General features: G+C 28.3%; 1 pseudogene across 1 annotated transcript in view; it reads right to left on the reverse strand.

Moving 5' to 3' along the window:
- Positions 1 to 557: 557 nt before the first annotated feature.
- The window catches only part of LOC147809963 (afadin-like), a 38697-nt pseudogene continuing 22022 nt past the window's right edge, over positions 558 to 17232 (reverse strand). The window contains exons 14-23 of the transcript XR_015433547.1: positions 16431 to 16646; positions 14790 to 14957; positions 13637 to 13805; positions 12383 to 12471; positions 10672 to 10800; positions 9665 to 9733; positions 8058 to 8131; positions 7843 to 7961; positions 3539 to 3676; positions 558 to 2088 (exon numbers count right to left, since the gene is read on the reverse strand). The product of XR_015433547.1 is annotated as an afadin-like (transcript). The remainder of the gene's footprint in view (positions 2089 to 3538; positions 3677 to 7842; positions 7962 to 8057; positions 8132 to 9664; positions 9734 to 10671; positions 10801 to 12382; positions 12472 to 13636; positions 13806 to 14789; positions 14958 to 16430; positions 16647 to 17232) is intronic.

The following is a 17232-nucleotide window of genomic DNA, read 5'->3' on the forward strand; positions in this document are numbered from 1 at the left end:
CATGCTAATCATGATTTTAGGGTTTGGGTACAATAGACCTCTGGTCGATGTGCCCTGCTCGTCAGAGCTGCCCTACCTCTAAGTCTAAGTCATAATGTTAAAAGTTAAAGGGACTGACTATAGTTTATACACGTGTTTTTGAATCAGAAAATATGAATCTGTATAGATTTGCTCATTTTCGTACTTTTTTCGTTGTTGTAACCGGCTTTCAAGAGTTCGCATATAAGATGCTTAGTAAGTCAAATGTAAAATCAGAGAAGATTAATTCCCCGTGAACGATTTCTGGCTAAATACAGTGAAACTTCTCCTAAAGGTCACTTCTATTAAGGGCCAATATTTTGAGGAACGAAAATTTTCCCCAGCCATAATGTTAATTTTCCTCCCATTAGAGGGCCACATTTTCCTGACTACCTCCAATAAAGGCCATTTTTTTTTTTAAAAAAAAATTTCTCAAAAAAGCCATTTTTTTACATTTTTCTTCTCATAAAGGCCATAAATCTAAACAGGTGTGTCCAATTCTTTAACTAAGAGATAAGAGTTCAGGAATTCCAAACAGCTGCACTTTCAAGAAAGAAGGGGGGGTAGGGGAGGATTTAACACAATGAAGACTCAGAAGCTTTTCCATAAGTGAGAAAACAGGTGTTCATCACACTCTGTTTGACCTTTCAACTTCCCTTTTATGCTGAAAAATTTTGAGCATTGGGGGAGGAACTTGACCTTTTGTTGTGGGTGCACAAATGATAACAGGTTTGAGCCTTTGTACTCTTTTCATAGTAAGAAACTAGAGTCCTCATTAACTCAGAAACTAGAAACTGAAACTAGAGTCCTCTGTGTGAAGGCATATAGAAGCATAGTTTTTAACACTAGAAATTTTATGCTCAGGCACAAGTAAAATTAAAAATCATGGCACCTAAACCAAGCAAAAGATTACATTTGGATTTGAGTGACAAAATCAAAGTTCTTAATTATCATGATCAAGGAACATCTACAAGAAACTTGGCTTCACAGTTTAATTGCAACAAGAATCAAATAAAAAATGTTGTTAAAAACAAAGAGAGCTTACTGAAAGAATGTGAAGATTTTAAAAATCGTGGGATAAAGAGAAATGAAAAGTTTTGTGATATAAATGAAGCTGTAATTCAGTGGTTCAGATGTGTTAGGACTAAAAACGTCCCATTAAGTGGTATTTCAGTGAAAGAAAAAGCCATTCAGATTGCAGAATCACTTTGTGTAGAAGACTTCCGTGCAAGCAACGGATGGTTAAATAAGTTTTGTAATAGAAAGAATATTGTTTCTAAAACATTACGCGGTGAATCAGCTAATGTTGATAAAGATTTGTGTCAAGACTGGAAATCAAGGCTTCCAATCATTCTGGCAGGCTATGAAGATCGTGATGTTTATAACTTAGATGAGACAGGACTTTTTTTCCGTGCCTTACCTACCAAAAGTTAGTTGAGAAAGCAGAAGAGGCCAAGGGAGGAAAACAAGCTAAACAGAGGCTCACTGTGTGTTTTTGTGCTAATGCTGCTGATGAAAAGGAAAAGCCCATCTTCATTTGGCACTCCAAGAAACCTCGTTGTTTTAAAGGTAAAGATTTATCACAAATGGGAGTAAAATATCATCATAATAAGAAGGCATGGATGACCATGGAAATATTTAAAGATTGGTTGATTAGTTTTGACAATAAAATTACAAATCAAGGCAGAAAAGTGATTCTTTTTTTTTGGATAATGCACCATGTCACTCGTTTTGCGAAAACTTGCAGGTGGCGGTAACGATGACAGTTGATAGGGTGCATGCATTGGAGCCTGCGATTGTTGGATATTTGGATGGGAAACAGCGCGATTATTCGAACCACCGGGATACGGAGGTGGGTTTTGATCATCTTGAGGATAATGCAGCCCTGGATCATTAGGCATGTCGTGTCACAAGTTATTTGCAGATTTTGAACGAGTGTGGTGATCCGGGAATTCATTCACTTTTGGCATCGAAGCAGCTGAAACCTTTCGGCTCTATGCAGGATTGTAAACCTCCTGTGATCGGATGCTTCCATTCTGTTGAATACCTGGGGGGCTGGTTCATGGTTGCCTAGGGAGAAAAAAATTGTGGTTTTAAAATTTTTGCTTCAGAGCACATATTTAAAATAATCAATAACTATTTTACGTATTTTTTAATCTGCAAACAATTTTAAATTGAATTTTTAGATATTATGCTGACAAACCAGCATACCCCCACTAAACTTTACTCTGGACAAGACTGAAATTTTTTTTATCATCAACTTGTCATTTGCATGAACTTTTCGTTCTTAAAAATAGTACATTGCAGCTACTTGGAATAAGATCCAAATTATTCGTTCTTCTTCAGTTTCTTTATTAGGGAAGCAACTTTCTTTTGGGTTCTTTGATAGTTGATGAATCTTTGTTATGAATATATGAATTAAAATTTGATACTCAACTTCAGATTAATGAGAGAGAAAAAGATAAAGCGCACTTTTCCCTAGTTATCATATAATACTCAAAGGGTGCGTAGTCAGATTTTTCAACAAAAAATAAGCACCTTTTAAGTACTCTTTTTAAAGCACTTTCCAAAAAAAAAATTCATAATTAGGATCTGTGCAGTAATAAAAAAAAATTTCTATCGTTTAAAGTTCTTAATTTATGAACATAGAATGAATAAAATTCAAAAATATTTTCACAAACTTCACATAATCGTGATGAATTAACTAGTTTCTGATAAATATTGCATTTTTGTAATTTAGAACAATCGACACGGTAAAGGGAAAATCTCTTATTAAAAGACAGAAAATTAGGCACTTTTTACAAACCCCGAATAAAATAAGCACCTTTAAGGGCTTTTAAAAAATGCAAATCAAATACAGTAGGGAACCGATTATCCGGAACGATCGGGATCATCGCTATTCCGGATAACTGATTTTTCCGGTTTTCTGAATCGCTACAAAAAGCCGTTTGTTTATTGCTAAACCCAACAAAAAAAATTTTTTTTTGGAAATAATCGTAAAAAGAAGAAAAACCGATGAAGGAATACACTAATGATTATTTCCAAAATGATGGTAAGGTAAACGTCTTTCAAAAAAGAAAAACAAAAATGCGAAAATCTTATGAGGAAAAAAAAAATTTTTTTTTTTAAATGGCGCGAAAATGTATCGAATTTCGTTCCGGTTTTTTGGTTTTCCGGTTTTCTGATATCCGGATAACGGGTTCTGTACTGTATAAGCACATTTAAGCATTTTTTAAAAATGCTACGCACCCTGCTTACATACTAAAAATTAACATCAGGAAAAGGAAAGAAGTTTAGAATTGTGTTTTAAATTTAAAACTAAAAAAATACTCAGTATCTTGACAAAAGGTATGAGTTTTCATTATTAAATGTCTACACAATTATTATAGAAATCCTAATATTTTTTTAAGAAATTGGCACTTTAAGTCTTTCCCACAATTAAATAATAAAATTACATTTTAATGCTAAGCAATATGCATTGAGAGGGATTACATTGATAATAAAATGACAGAATCCTTACTATTTAAGGAAGGAACACTTTTACTGCTCTGCATTCGAGGAGGTAACAGGTGGTTAGATCCTGCAGTTATTCTCCCATCATGACCATTTTCATTCATAACCCTCGATGGAATATGTCGCTCACTCATTCTGCGAGGCCCTGTAAGCAAGTAAATTTCGAATTAACCATAGCAAAGTAAATTTAATTCAACCACTATTTAAACTCCTACTATCTTTGATTCCTTCTTAACTTTTTAATATTACAGTGATTGTATCTAAAACTAGCAGATTTTAACATTGAAATTATATTTAATTTAATTATATATATATTTAAAAAAATCTACAACACAACCAATAATTGAGAGAGTTTTATAAAAAGTTTTAATGCAAAAGTACAGATTCTTAATTCTCTATTAAGAGAAAATTCTTTTTTTGAAAAAAAAAATTTTTTTTTAAGGAAGATAATTAGTTCTAAGTTTAATTTTTTTGAACATGATAAAAATTAATTGATCATTTCATTTAATAGTGTACGAGCTTATTCTTTTCCTTGTTGTGCTAAGAAATAATATTAAATAAGCATTCGTTAAGATCTAAATTTAGATACCATTTTTTTTTATTATTTAACTTAATTCAAACCGATCATGTAACTGAATGGATACTCTTCAAATTAGCCCTAATCTCATGCTTACGGTAGCAGAAATTATACAAATGTAACATTAAGAACAATTTAAAAACACCAATTAGGTTTTAATGGATATAAACTTTAAAAATATGAAAACATGCGTCAAAAGAACATAAAAAAATTGACAGCAAGGCTAAAATGTTTACATTCGAACGAAAACTATAAGTGGATAAACATAATATGAAACAAACAATTGGGAAATGATAATAATGAAAATTCACAAAATCATGCATAATATGCTAAAAAGGCGAACTAAATTAAAATTGAGCACAATACATTCTGGAAGGACATAAAACAATTGATAGAGAGACTAAAATATTGCTTACTACCAAAATCAAACAGGTTGTGAATTGATAAAAATGAAACTTGACAAAGTCATGCAAAATGAGTTTAAAACGCAAACTAAATAAAAATGCATTTTAGAAAGGAAACAAATGAAAACTGAAAAAATAAAACCTATAAAAACAAACCATAAGGACTGAAAAACATCATCAAAGGACTAAAAAGAGAAGAAAATTTTATATAACTGTGACAAGTTTGAGGGCATGGTTTAAGACAAGCTGTACAGAGTCTCAGTACTACTGCATTTAGATGAACGATAATATGGCAACAATGAAAAAATCTCTTTAGCCACTTTTTTATTAATATGTTTAAAATATTCATGACTGTTACAAAAATACATATTTTTTGAATGATTGGTAAAACTATCATATGTGTAATTGCCATTCTTATCAACGTCTTTGTGGCAAAACTGTTGTGATGATAGATTTTCTAAAGACAGACAAATGGAAGTTGCTTTTGATTTGCATACAATACAAAAATAGTTAAGAGTTACATTTTCTTTAGGCATATGCTGTTGCCTTTTAAATATACATATAGGACAATCAGTTTCATAATCCTCGATTTGATATAATATGCTTCTAGACCAGTGTTTCTTAACCTTTTTGATATAATGGACCCCTTTTAAAATTTTTTAAGAAGTCACGGACCACCCCCCTGTGAAAAAAAATTGAAAAAAAAACGTCAATTATTAGAAAACATTTAATTTTATTATTTTAATAGTATAAGAAATTTTTAAAATTAAAATTTTTAATGTGAAGGTTGCTGCTGCTTTTCCTCAATTAATAAATTGAATTGGGGGATGGTTTTCGACAAAGCAAGGTGCATATCATGTTCAACATTCAATCGATTTCGATGTTATGCTTTTATTGTCACAAGTGTGGAAAATCCCATTTCGCAAAGATACACTGTAGCAAACGGAATTATAGCTGCCATAGCTCGCTTTACAAGCAATGGGTAGGCTTCCAAACGGTTTAAAATTTAAGAGTAGTCAGTGGACCCCCAAAATATAACTCATGGACCCCTTAAGGGTTCATGAACCACAGGTTAAGAAACCCTGTTCTAGACATTTTTGATGGCACATGCCCTCGATCCAAGTGGGATTGGCAATATGGACATGGACAATTATGGCAGAAATTGAGTAGAGAATCTTCACTTTTAGGTTTAAACAAAGCTCGTTTATAAGGCCACACTGAAAATTTGGACGGTAAGCCTGGTGGACGAAGCCTTGCATTCTTGAATGGATATTCTTTTAAGACTTGATCTGTTCGTTCTAAGGTGGGTAATAGTTCATTGTTTGTGGAAGATGTGTTTTTATTATAGTCAAAATAACAACTTCGTGTTATTTTAGGAGGAACAAGATAGTTATTTAAATTTCCAAAGTTTTGGTTCTCGCATCCACTTGGAGGGGCTCTGAATGCTCGTTTCATATGAGTAATGTGTTGAATGAAAGGTTAGAAACAAGACAGCAGATGATTAGGTTCAAAAAGAGTAGTTACAATATAAAATAACCAAAATTTAGTCAAGAACAAGAAAGTTAAAAAAAATTTTGAAAATTCAAGAACACTAGATACAGAAAATAATTAAAAAATTTGATATTTTTGCGAATAAAATAAAAAAGTTATTGGAACTATGAAATACTTTTCTTTTTGAGAGTTTTGAAAAAAAGAAAATGTAAATAAAACATCAAATGACAAAAAAGTAGAATAGAGAGATTGGTAAATTTTAACTTATTAGTGAATTCACCAGAATTCAAGATTAAAAGTGGAAATTTTTTTTTTTTAAATTTAGGAACAAATATTAGTTTCCATACATAAATATACAAGTTGAGCAAAATGTTATCTCTTATTTGACATAATTATTTTTATTAAAACATTTTGTGAGATGTGGTGTTACTCATGAAATGTGAGTGCAATAAAAAATTTGAAACCTGATAGTAGTAAGTTTAATTTTTGAAACGAAAAAAATGAAAAACTGCTGAGTTACAATTGTTTAAATTTGCTCAGAGCATTTATTCTAGCCACTTTTTTATAGCATTTATTTCAGTTAAATTTATTTTAATAAAATTTCTTTAAAAAGCACAGGAAAATGAGATTTTTAGTTTTATAAAGGAATTATTTATTAGCAGAATGTAAGAAATGCTTAAAAATGCTAAATCAAAGTATTTAAATAAATTATGAACTAAGGTCATCAAAACAATTTTGTGTTAATTTTTAAATACAGTCGGACCTCTATTTGACGAAGTCGCTAAATCCCGATAATAAGTTCGTTATATAGAAAATTCGTTAAATAGAAAATCACCTTTTGAAATACTTAAACGACGCAAAACAGGTTTTAAATTCATAAACACTAGACATGATTAAAATGGTAATTGATACACCTTTATCTAGTAAACTAGTATCTACCATTTATTTTCTCATAAATCTTAACCATTAAAGAAATCTGCATGAAAAGCAAGAATAGAGTAAAACATTATCCAGTGTTACACTATCATGCTGCATAAATTTTCAACTAAAAAAAGCTAAATTTATGTTTAAAATTATAGCTACATTTATTATAGTAGTAATTTAAAACATACATTACAGCACGCGTTCATAAGTTTAATTGCTACTGATAAAATTCTTTAATTTTGTCGAGTTTTTCCTTTGAAATGCAAACAAAAGGGGAAAGGGATTTCACTGCTTTCTCTAAAAGTCTTCGAAAATCAATTCAAAGTTTATTTCCCTCATAATATGCGTTAACAAGTTTGAAATATTTTGGGAAATAGGGAAAGTGGACCTCAAAGAAAAGTTCGTTAAATAGAAAATTCACTTCGCTATTTGGAAGTTATTTTACGAATTATTTACGAGTTATTTTTACGGAAGTTTTTTTTAAGAATTTCCAAAATGTTCTTGGTTCCTCGAAAAAATTCGCAAAATGAAGAAATTCGGAAAATGGAATTTCGTTAAATAGAAGTCCGACTGTAAAAATATTATTTCAATAGAAACATTTCTAAATAATATTTTTTTATTAATTAAATTACATGATTTGTTATCGTTTAAATCTTCAATCTCAAGCCTTACATGTTTACCAATTCCAATTGATTTACTGGACATTAATGTTGTGCAATCTATTAAGAGCAATGAATAAATTGAAATTGAATCCAACATGATTCAATATCAACAACTCAACCAAGCCGAGCAACTAATACAAACCCAATATTTTTTCGCTTTATCAAGAGCAGTAAAAAAAAATAGGTTTAAAACAGAACAAAGAATCTAACAATCAAAGTTTTATATTATAAGAAATTTTTAGAATATAAATACCTCTTTGAATTGTAGGTGAAGGTTTAGTTAGCAAATCAGTCAGACCATTAAAAAATGCACCTTGTTTAGCAACTTCTAAGGTAACAACAGGACCAGTTCGTGTCATTAATTCAGTCGCCCTAAAAAAAAAACAGGACAAATAATGAGATATTTTTTAAATAACAATAAAGGAAGGAACGGTTATAGAGAAATAAAACTAATTAAGTTTTATTTACTTTTCTTGGTTAACGCCAACCAAAGAATGCCCATCTACTTTCAATAATTCATCACCAGCTTGCAATCTGCCATTCTAAAATATGAAGGAAAAAAAATTTGAGCTTCTTTTAAAATTCAGATTTAATTTATTTAATTATCAATTGAATAAAAAATGAGGAAAATGCAGGGCTTGATACAGAGGACCATTGGTTTAAAACCACTTAATAATAATAATATCTATAATAATAATAATATCTATTTCACTATATATGTTTATATAAGAAATAAATCTTATATAAATATATATAGTGAAAATGTGTATGGATCTTTCAGTTTCTAGTTCTTTAGTCCAATGGCGAAAGTTTCTGATGATAAAAAATAATCCGTATTTATATCGACTTTAATTACAATATTGTAATTACAATATTTATCAATTTACAATATTTTTCAATATCAGAACATTTTTGGAGGCACATACCAGATTACTATAAAAAAAGAAAGCATATTCTGCTTTAGTTAAGTTTAATAAAAGCAAATTTTATACCAAAAGAATAATAAAAACAATTTTGAATTTCAGAATAAATTTGTTTAGAACAGAAAGTTTATATAGTTTCCAGTAAAAATCAGATGAATTATTGGAGGATCACTGAACAAAATTTATAATAGTTTAAGATACATAAAAAATTATGATAGTATTATTGTATTAAAAAAGTAGTCAGGAAAGAAGCGGTAAAATGAATTCCCCCTTTTCAAAATTTGTAATAGAGTTTACTTTAAAATAATTTGATTTGTGAAATTTTAATGTGTTAATAGCCTTAAAACGAAAACACAGTAAATATGCTACTTTATCATTTGTAAAAATATAATTTAGTTATATAATTACTAAAAGGTCGATTGGAATTTGTCATTTTTAAAATCAGATGAATCAATAATTATGAAAGCACAAAATTCCACCATGGAAGTGTGCATTTCCGTAAATAATAAGTAAGCATTTTTAAAATCAGATGAATCAATAATTATAAAAGCACAAAATTCCACCATGGAAGTGTGCATTTCAGTAAATAATAAGTAAACATATCTCCCTTGAACTCATCACTATAAAATTTGATTTTGTAAAATATTTAAGTTTCCTTTCACATAAAATGACTGAATTCTCAAAAATTTTGAAACAATGAATCTTGGGAGTAAGGTTGTTTATCTAAATCATGCTTATAATTAGTAGACAGTCGCCAAGTTTGATCGATCAAATTTTGTGATCTAGAATTACCAATCAAGATAAAAAAAAAATCCAAATCTTTCGATTCTTAAAATAAATTATTTTAATATACGCATTACAGAAATGGTATATTCTGCAGATACAAAAAAAAAAAATCAATAACAACAAAATCTTAAAAGCAGGAGAAATGAAAAAATACTTTTGATCAGGAAAATGATGAATCCTGATTTATATCTTTCATACAAAATATGCTTTTCAATAACCCACTATACATATCTGAGAAACAAATTTTTCTATAGTAAAAAAATCTAATGTTTAAGTAAGGGGGGAGGTTTAAGTCATCATTTACAATTCAATTATTTCTAAGCCATTCTTAGTTTCAGCACAATTACTTCAATTATAACCACTTACTAGGTCAGCAGCACCGTCTTTTACAGCAGATTTTATGAAGATTCCGAGCTTGTCATTCTCAGAGGGAGCCTATAAGAATAAGTACCATACATCATTTCTTAGTATGTGTATGCTTCAACATATGTAAATTTTAAAAACATATAAATTTAACAAGGCTAGAATGCTGTATTTCTTGGTATTTAACTCGAATTATTACGGCATATCTTAAAACAATAATGCTTCGGATACAATGTTAATTAGAGAAAATATTTTAATAAATTCTAAAATTATAATTACATTTATTATAAAATAATTATATTTTATTATATTTGTTATATTAATTATAAAATATAAAATTTTATTATATTAAACATTTATTGTGTAAATGTCACCTAAATATATTTTAAAATATATTTGCAGGATGCATTTTAATCAACTTTTTAAGCTTTTAAAAAATATTAATAAATAATTAAAACTAAACAATTACAAAAATTGTAAATTCTAAGAGAATAATAAGAAATGCTTAATGCTCAGAACTGCAACGTATGTGGAAATCCCAACAGAACAACTAATTAATGGAGCAGAACTGTTACTAACCACTCAGAATAAGCAACTCTAAAAGTGAAGAAAATTTTATATGCTGTTATCAAGTTTTATTCTGTTACGTAAACAATTATACATAATTTGGTATTTCTAATTAAGGCCTACAAATTTAGTTTGCAAAACAATATTATTTGTCACTAAAAAAGAGTAGTAATAATTTTATTAGTGTGATTCTCGAGTCTTGACGTAAAATGTTCAACATAATTCTGCTCCTAGGGAAAATGTTAGGAATACTTTAAAAATTACAATATTATTAAGACTACAATTAAAAATTTACATTTTAGTTAAAAATAATATTTTTAATATAAATTTTAAATGAATGATTGAATTTAAAAAACGCAAAGATATTTCAAAACTGAGAATTCTTTTTTTGTATTTTGCAATTAAACAATTTTTTATAACAAGGAAAGAAATTAAATGTTTACCCCAGCAGCAATAATGCTCAGACCGATGCCATTATTACTTTTCTGTAAGCGGATTGTAACTACTTCTGCTTCTTGGTTTTACCAGCTGATGCTATCATCAACATAACTGTGTAAACTTGGACTACGAGCCTAGAAATTAAATTACAATTTAATTCTAACATTTCTTAACTACTTGTTATTAGATTTTTCAAAGACAAAGTCGTTACTTTTTAAAAGTCGCACACTTTCTAAAAAGTACTTTAAAAAGTAATCTTACGTATTCACAGAATAAATAAGAATAATAAATAAATTAAGACGGTAAAGAAAATGCCTCTTAAAACACAACAGAACAAATACAGAAAAGTTTTCACACATGACCACATGAATCAATAATTGGGGATGACCTAGAAAAAAATTAGGTCCATTTAAGGACCATTTTATTATAGAACCTTTCACAAAAATCACAATACTGAAAAAAAAGACAAGACTTTTCAAAAACTTAACTGTTCATCAAACTTATCTTTTAAAAACATGAGCATTTTTATATGGACAATTGACAAATAAAAATTAAAATCCTCCTGGAAAACTTTTAAATAAATTGGTGATGCAATTTTTCTAACAACCAAATAGTGGACAAATTAGTTTTTATTTCTTAGTATTTAAATGCTCCTGTAGTCATATATAATTGTGGTGTTTGCAAAAATATGCATCACTTGAGATTACAATCTTAGTTTTTAACAAAATCATTTACAAATTTAATATTGTTTTCACAAAATTCCAAAAGAATTGAATCTGGTAATGAATCCTGGATTGACGATAAATTATATTAGGTACACCGGAAAATTCTGTCGGCGAAAGAACACACCTCATTAAACAAAGATGCAAACTGTGCCTTAAGAAATGGTAGGGTATTTATCTTTAAATGTATACATTAGGGTTATCACTTAGCTCTGCTGGATACTTTCGATACAAGTGAGAATATGTATGCACATTCCTTTTTTCTGCCATATACCTGTGTCTCTGTAAGCTAGAACATAACAATTGAGTTATAGGACAAATACCCTACCACTTTCCTTCATAAAATAACCTTAACATTAATATAAAATAAGGCATGCACTTTCGTGAACAAAACTTTCCATTCAACCTAACAGAAAGTAAGTTATAACTCAAAATCTTCCAATAGTTAGTATTTATTGTAAAAAACTCTTTTCAAATTTATGTGAACTTTTTTTTCATCCTGGTAGAAGAATTAACATACTATTTTGAAACATTAGTGACAAAATTATTGATATACATCTCTCACAGTAAGCAAATTTAGTGTCATATGTCCTTTAATATCAATGGAAATTTCATCAAATAATTAGTATTTTAGCATATAGAATATCAATTTAAAGAGTGTTCAAAAATAAATTTTAATGAATATGTTGATTTCACTTAAAATATTAAAAACATAGTGAAGTCAGAATTTTTTTACAAATGCTAATAGTTTATCAAAATAAAACAGTTATTTCTTTTTCAGTTTTTTAAAGCTAGACTTTAAGTATAAAACTCACATATTTTAACTCACTAGTATATTTATGAATGACATAATAAATATATAAAAAGTCTCACACACATTTACTTAAAGTGTTTAATACATAGATTAATTTTCAAGCAATTTCTCAGAACAATTGAAAGAAACAATATCAAAATAAAATTAACTATTTGAATGTAATACATAAATTTTAATTACCCCAGAAGGCAACCTGCCAATATCTTGATCAGACATGTAAATAGTCCAATACCCAGAAGATGTAGGCTGAATTGTAAGACGACAAAGACCTTTAACAAAATATTAAACATGTTATATACAACACTCCTGGTAATATATTTAAGTAAAATAAGTTATTAATAATAAAAGCTACTACATTAATGAATTCAAAAATACTTTAATTTTAATCATACATTAAAAAAAGTCAGAATAAACACCTTTTTAAACTTCACTTTAAAAAGGGAGAAGGATGTGGCTCTAATAATTACAATAAAAAACAAGAAGAAAAAAAACTATAGCTACAATGATATTTAGTATGCTGACAACAATGTAACACATGACATCAGAAAATATTCAACATTAAATTAAATCACATAATTAGTAAATAAATGTTAGTCATGTTTTTTTAAAAGTTGTTAAAACTTAAAGTGAAACCCATTTCCAATTAACTGAATTATAGTTTTTACTTAACAATCATATATATCAAAGTAAGCTGAGTGTGTAATGTTTAACTGAGGCTTTAAAAATATGAAATATTTGTAGTTGTGTTTTTAGGTAAATGAGGACTTCCAAAGAATTCTAACTGTGAGAACACTTTCATGACAGCAATATGTTTCTTAAGGTAAAAATTATTAGTTTCAATTTATAATGGATAATTATTCAAAACTATTCTACCAAAAATTACTCTACATTTCCATCAAAATGTGATCGAATTTTTTTAAACTGATCATAACAGAATATTGAAAAAGGTAATAAAACAATAAATAACATTAAAATCTATGCTTAATTCTGAATTATTAAATTTTAGCAGTTCTCAATTTTAACACATTAATTTTTTTTTCTTTTTTAATTTACTTACACACATAATATTCTTTATATTGATAAAAAAAAATTGAGGTTGGATTAGTTGCATAAGTTATTATTTTCAACTATTAAATCATAATTTTCAAAATCAATATAAAAGTGAAAAAGATTTTGATGGCAAATTGAAACATCTTTTAATTTTTTTTCAATTTTATTTAAAAATCAGAAACTCATCTACCAAGGAAATATTATAGTTATAAATAATGATTTTAATTATGTTATTGAAAATTTAGTTTTAAGTCACAAAAGAAAACAGTTTTCATTTAAATATTTAAATTTAATTTTCAATATTCACTTGTATAGCAATTTTAAATAAATATAAAATAGCAAATTAAAAATATTTGTACATCAATTATAAAGCAACTGTTTTACCTGCTAGAATAAGTGGTTGCAAAAATTCTTGCAATCCAGCTGGAGCTCCTCGGACAATATCACAAGAATAACCATCCTCAGGCAACAAGAAAGGCAATTGTGAATCAGAATCGAGTTTAATATCTCTGCCTTCACTTCTAGCTTGTTCATCAGCAGTATTTTCAGCAACCTAAAATAAAAAAAACTATTATCTAAAAAGCTCTTTAGCTATAGCTGTAGATAGTGATTTCCTTTTAATATTATTGATTCCATCCATAAAAAATTAAATTTGATATCTACCAAAATTTCGAATCAGATTTTGACAATTTGATTGTTTTACCTTATTATCTGAAAATCAGTTCCCAAATTGCTATGATTTTGAATAAATTTCAGTTTTAAAATAGTTTTTTCCCCAGTAAATAAATTAAATTTCACCAACCTTAAAGAACCCATAGCTGATATTAAAAGCTGGTGTATTTATCAAATTTGGTGTCACTGTAGTCTTGCATATATTGGATAAACTAAACATACCTTTAAACTTCAATTTAAAAAAGAAAGAAAGCTATGACCAAAGTCAGGACATTAATCGATCTTTCATTGCTCTACATAGTTGGAATTTTAATCACAGGTTTGAGTTTTATTCTGCTAAAGTCATTTAACACTGTGCTCTTCATCTACCGAATTCAATTTTTGGTTGTCCTTCCATACTTTGAAAAATTATAATAATTTACTTAATGACCTTTCTAGTATCCCACTGTTTTTCATTATTTGGAAGTGTACTCTAATTTAATCTGTTGTCCCCTGCAGCTCTCCTCAGATCCCCTCACGCCTTTTTTCATCTCTTATTTTTTATTATATTATTCAAACTTGTTCCTCTGTCTCTATTGGCTAAACCACTTAGCATGTGTTTGTCTCTTTACTTTGCTACCATCATTTTGGTATCCAGACACCGAGGAAGGTTCTTGAACTGAAACTGTAGTATGTCCATTTCAGAACTTTCAGTTGAAAATTATTCACTTTTTCCCCCTTCCTTTTTTGCTTTGAAAGTTTATTCATTATATTTATAAGAAATTTTGGGTACAGTAGTTTACAATATAAAGTTAGTCATGGATCTAATAACACTTAACTATTCATTGAAAGAACTGTCAGGTTACTACAAATACATAACGCATACCTTTACAACACTTTCAATAAATTCCTGAGGTATATGAGGTTCATCATCTGAAGGTAGATAGCGCTCTAAGAGTGTTTGTAACTGCAGTGAGTTCAGTTTAAAAGAAAGAGAACAAATGGAAGCCAGGTCTTCAGAATTACTTTTTGGAGCTTGCAATAAATGAGCAGCCTAAAACATATTTAAATTTAAGCATTATTATAATCAACATAAAATATGTTGGGTACAAAAAACAAGCATTAGTTTATATATTCTAAATTTTTATTAAAAAATATCTTTAGGAAAAAAACAATTTACTCTAATTGTCAATTTACTCAACTATAAATTTGAGCTTTATTTTATTTTGAGCTATAAGTTTACATTTAAATTTTAAAAAGTTTCAAGGTTTTAAATGCAAACCATACATTTTATAAGAAAATGTAAAGAAAAATTAAATTCTTTCTCACATAACTTCTCAGCATTATTAAGATTTTATTAATATAAAATTAATCTTAAAATATTTTTTACACCATAAAAGGAACATCTTATCTTCAACACAAAATTCTAAAGATAGATATAGACTATTAACTGGGATACTTTGTCTGAAAGTGGATTTTAATGGAAGTGATGAAAAATTAAAAATTTTCCTTATTTCCAAAAAGATCCCATATAAAATCTTTAAAAAAATTTCAAAAATTATTGCATGCAATTAATTTACAAGCCAGTAGTGGGAAAATAAAACAAGATAGAAATCCTTTCCATATAAATTAGTTCAAAATGTTTAAATACGTAGAAAATGTTTTAAAGATTTTTAAAATTTTAGTATAACTTCTTAGTTAAATTTTAGTTATCATATAGTACAGTTAGTTATCATATAGTACCTGCGGCTCCAAGCCACATGCGGCTTTTTGAAGGATTATTTGTGGCTCTCGATAGATGTACCCGAGTTCTCTTTTCATTTTTGTGCTATTATATTTTAAAAAATTATTATCGTTCCGTATGTGTTTCAAAATGTCTTTTAAATTACCGAGAACAAATATAAAAAAACTAAGTGCAACATTGTTCAATTCAAGGTGAGTTTTCCATTTCCAATATAATTATGACACAAAAAGCATCTGGAGAATTAGAATTAATAGAGATGCAAGAAGATCAAGCTCTACATTTAAAATATCAGTCGATATCTGAATTTTGGAAATTTGTACCAGAATGGAAGTATCATGAATAAAAAAGTCTGCTTGTCGAATTATTTCAATATTCGGAACAACGTACTTATGTGAATCATTTTATTCTACTTTAAAATTCGTGAAATCCAAACACCGATCAGTATTAAATAACCAGCATCTCAAGGAATTACTGAGAAGTGCTATCACCAATTATTAACCAAATTTTAAAGAATTATTAAGAGAAGAAAATTAAATACACACATTTAGCACTTTTACTTATATGTTTTCAATCAATATAATTTATGTAAAAAAAAATTTAACACCTTTTTTTGCATACCTTTTAAATACGTTTTTAATTGTGGCTCGCGAAAAATTTCAAATTTTGAAAAATGGCTCGACTATCAAAGAGCTTGGCCACCCCTGATATAGTAGAATCACTGCAGGATAAAAAATAGTGCTATTTTTATTTATAAAAGTGCAATTACAAAAAATACAAAATTACCTGCACAATACGACTGAGAAGACAATCAGCAGCAATCCTTTTTTCTCAGCCTATGCTTCCACACGTCCCAACCTTCTCTTTAGTCTTGCACCCCAAAGTCTCGTTCCTTCTGGTTTCACATACAACTTTATTGAACAGTTGATGAAGTGAAAACATCTGGATGACTGCATTGAAACGGCATCGCCTCAAAAGTTACAGACACAGCTATAACATCAGCTGAGAACAGACACCTCATATAAAACTCAGCTATAAATAAAATTGCATTTCAATCAGATGTAATACAATAATTATAACGCACAAAGTTAGAAAAAATTCAATAAGAAAGTTTAAAGCTAATTCCATGAATTAATTTAGAAATTTAAACTAAGGTTGATTGCTGGGTAAAAAAAAAATTCTTTATTTTATTTCATTACTGAAAAAGTGGTAACAAAATTTAGTAATAAAATAAACAGGAAGTCTAAAAAGCATAGAAACAGTGTAATAACTCTAGAAAAAGGCATCTTATCAGAAATTGGAAATTAAATTTGATCTCACTCCATGGGAGTGGCCTAGATTCAGAAAGTAGGGAGAGAATAGAATTCGGTATTAAGAAAATACTAATATAATTTACACTAAAAAATGTCTATATTTATTTGATCTGATATGCATTTCTTAAAAATGTTTTTAAATAATTTGAAACTCATTTTAATTCAAAATTACAACACCATCTATGAACCAAAATGAGAAAACCAGTAGATGAAATTGAGGCATTTTTTTCTGGTGAATCCGAATCTGCAATAAAAAATGGTTTCTATTAAAGAAT

The sequence above is a fragment of the Parasteatoda tepidariorum genome, chromosome 5 (assembly GCF_982258835.1).
Source record: "Parasteatoda tepidariorum strain Cologne lab strain chromosome 5, Ptep-v5.0, whole genome shotgun sequence".
Lineage (NCBI taxonomy): Eukaryota > Metazoa > Arthropoda > Arachnida > Araneae > Theridiidae > Parasteatoda > Parasteatoda tepidariorum.